Source organism: Arachis ipaensis, chromosome B03 (genome assembly GCF_000816755.2).
Source record: "Arachis ipaensis cultivar K30076 chromosome B03, Araip1.1, whole genome shotgun sequence".
Lineage (NCBI taxonomy): Eukaryota > Viridiplantae > Streptophyta > Magnoliopsida > Fabales > Fabaceae > Arachis > Arachis ipaensis.
Window position 1 is genome coordinate 120,883,016 of NC_029787.2, and position 3,899 is coordinate 120,886,914.

Genomic DNA, 3,899 nt, shown 5'->3' on the forward strand with positions numbered 1-3,899 from the left:
AATTATTTGTCAAGCAATATAAAATAAAATTTTAATTATTTTATATTTTTATGTTACAGTTTAAAATATTATTTTAATATAATTTTTAATATTATAACAATTTTTTACATAATAATTAATTTTAATGAATAAAAAATAGTTATATATTTTATATTTAATTATTTAAGAATAAAAGATTTTGTTACCATTTAAAATATTATGTATTAAAGTATTGTCATTTAAAGTATTTATTTATGTACTAAAATATTCTGTATTTATTAGAGTTCATCAATGCTCTTCTTTCATATTAACCTTTGATTTTCATCTAATCAAATCTAATGGTTTATATAAATATGGCGCATCCAATAAGCACATAATTGTTGTGCTCCTTTTAGACATACCCGAGTTTAATAATAATTATTAAATTTTTATTTTTACCATAAATATTTTTAAAATTCATTTAGGTAACCCTAAATTTGCTTTCTTCACTCAGTCACTAAACCCACTAACACACTCTCTACTACTCCCGTTCTCTTCCATTTTCACATAAGCCACTACCATCAACAGTAATTACTACCCACTACCATCAGCCACAATAATAATCCTTACCCATTGCTATCATCCTCTCTTTCTCTTCCCTTTTCACAGAACCCACTGCCATCAACAATAATCCCTACCCACTGCCATCAGCCTCTCTTTCTCTTTCCTTTTCACAGAACCCACGTCTACTGCTAATTTATTTGAGAATTCCCTTTTCAGCTTCAGAGTCCCGTCGTTCTTTCTGCCTTCATCGTGCATCGCATCTTTCCGTCGTCCTCAACGCCGTCTCCCCCTTCATCGCTACACTTCAAGAATTTCAATGGAGCCCCAGCCTCAGGTATGAACTTGTTTCATTTAGCTCATTTTTTTATCCCTTTATGGTCTGCTGCATGAATCTGTTTTGTTGAAGTCATTCAATTGAGTTTTGTTCTTCTTATTTCATTCGATTAGTGGTTTTGTTCTGTTTACTTGGTTGTTTAAAATTTCTGAGTTAGGGTTAAAAAATTTTAGTATTTGTTTTTATGATTCTGATTTCAATTTCTGGGTTTATGTCTCTTTTCATGATGTTCTATTTTTTATTTGCTATTGCTGTTTGATTTCTGATCATGATTTCAATTTCTGGGTTTATATTTCTACTCAAATTTGGTATTTGTTTTTATGATTCTGATTTCAATTTCTGGGTTTATGCTTCTATTCATGTTATTCTATTTTTTATTTATTATTGCTGTTTGATTTCTGTTCATAATTTTAATTTTTGGGTTTATGTTTCTATTCAAGTTTGGTATTTGTTCTATTTTTTATTTGTTATTGTTGTTTAATTTTTTTTAGTGTGTTTGTAAATTAAAAAATTAGTATTGTAATTCTTTTAAAAAATTCAATGGTCATTAGTTAGTTTTGCTTATTTGATTATAAATTGTACCTAATTTATGCTATTTTTTTGGGTAATTAACGTTAGTCACTATAATTTGTAGGAAGCATCAAATAGTCAAAGACACACATAATTGGCACCGTCCACAATCATAGTTCATGAATCAACAAAAGCACCATCCTACAAGTTCAGCAAAAAGTAAAAAATGAATCTAATAAAAGCCAAATTTGATTAACTTAAAAGTTAAAATCACGATTTACACATAATGTTCTTACATCCTTCACTATAATCTTGTCTGAAAGTCCAATTCTTGGTAATAGCCATTCCAACACATACAATGAGGAGTTTTTCATAATTGCTTGTAACAGGTTGATCATCTGAAAAGCAAGAATATGCTAAAGTCATGGCTGATGGATAAAAAAATTAGTTATTAACAATGGGAATGGAGCCCAAACCTAAATTGCATAGAAATATTCTGTGTAACAAAGGACTTCAAGAAGGTAAGGGGCGCCATAAAATTAGACATATTAATAGTGATGACTGTAACAAAAAAAAGGTACAGTTTTTAATAAACAACATGTGAATATGTGATTGAGGAGCAATAAGCACCACGATAAGTGCAATTGAGCATGCAGCATTAGAAGCATTTTTTGAAACTTCAGTCATCAGTTCCCATAATGCAGAAAGTATCTTGCAAAGTCAACCAATCATTCAAATTTGCAGGTCAAGTGCAAAATTTCAAGACAAAGCAGTTCAATATTCGTTAAAATCACTCCAATAGATCAACTTTAACCATGCATTCCAATTCCATAATGCAAAAACCATTCAAGTATTCCAAGAGACAAAAAAAGACGTAGAAAAATTTGCACACTCAATTCACAGCGAAGAACCAAACCTGAGAACACTGAGAAAGGAGCTTCCCCATGCTGTCTTAGGTCCTGATTTCGATTTCACTGACCACTTCTTCATTCAGCCCGCAACAGCAGCCGCCGCCAAAGCCGCTGCAACACTTGATTTTTCTCCATTCACCGCATCCTCACCTAAAATTAACAAAATTCAACACAAAACTCACTCCAAATTCTAACAACGATTCATTATCCAATAATCACATGCATGCAAAAGAATCATTCACTTTCCACGAAAGAAACAAAAAAAGTTGCAACTTTCTAACCTATGGACTAAGGGGTCACCAAATCATCCCCTTTTGTCGCCAGCACAGAAGGAGGTGTGGCCTTCAATGAAAAGTTTCTAGTAAAAGATAATTGCAAGAATTTGGATGAAATCGAGTAGCTTCATAGAGGCACCTGGTGCGAAAGAGGGAAGATGAAGAAGCGGCTGGTCTTTTATGACGGTGGTCTTCCATAATCGTGATGATAAGTTTTTTTTGGAAAGTTCTTTCAGGAGCTGAAACGAGAGTTAGCAAATTTAGATTTTATTGTTGGAATAAAGTTAAAATATTAAAACTTGTTGTCTTTTAGTATAAATTATAATAAGTTATTTATAAATTTTAATAAATTATTTATAAATTAAATATAAATTATTAGATTTATTATCAATTTAATCTAATGCTTCAAATTATATAGTGTATTAGATAAATTTAAAAGAGTTGAGCTGATTTTAGACAAATCCAACAAGTTACTCATATTATATATATTTACGGGTAAATAAAGTGGTGTAGATTTACGCATGATATTGCATATGATCGGTTCCTAGCTACTTGAACGTTGCTCGATGTTTTATTTTACTCCATATGATAGAGTATAAATTTTGAAAAAAACAATTCTCTACTTCCTCTAAAATTTCTAGCTAGCAAGGGAAAAGCAATACTGTCTAAAATTTCTAAAATTTTGGCTTTAGCTGTTTAGCATCACTTGATTAGCTATTTGAATGACTAAAAACAAAAATCCAAAGTATGAAGATAAATTGACTGGCGGGAACATTTATTTAATTTTCTCTAATCATCTATCAGTACTTTAGTATATACATTCACAATCCACTGAATTAAGGGTAATCCATAATCATAGGCGACAAATTAAAGACTATCGATTATTAGCTATTACGTAGAAGTAGAACCATGCAAACATATAGTAGTGAAGTGTGAACCACAAATTTTCACCTCACACGGTTTTGCAAGGTTATTATATAATAATATTCTTCTTCTGATTCAAATATTCAATACAAAATTATCAAAGTATAATGGTCCTGCTATAATAGGTAATTCATAGCTCTATGCCTCTATCTCTAGCTAAGACAAGATACATGGAGAATTATTTAATAGATTGACTAACAGTAATTAACAACAAAATAGAAAAAGATGTATAATATTGTTGGACACCAAAATCATGGTACTTTGCATGCACTTGCATTGATTTGTGAGAACATCACTCTTTATTTTCTGCTCTTCAATTTTTTTGCATATAATATTCAGATAATACCATTCAACATCAAAAAAGATGAAAACAATACTATATTTAAAAGGAAGATTGAGACTGAGATTAAAAAGATAGGGATT

At 30.4% G+C, this 3,899-nt stretch overlaps 1 long non-coding RNA gene across 1 annotated transcript; it reads left to right on the forward strand.

Annotated features, from left to right (window-relative positions):
• LOC110270354 lies at positions 455 to 2,024 on the forward strand. The gene is made up of 2 exons (XR_002359799.1): positions 455 to 856; positions 1,491 to 2,024. It is a non-coding gene; the product is annotated as an uncharacterized LOC110270354 (long non-coding RNA).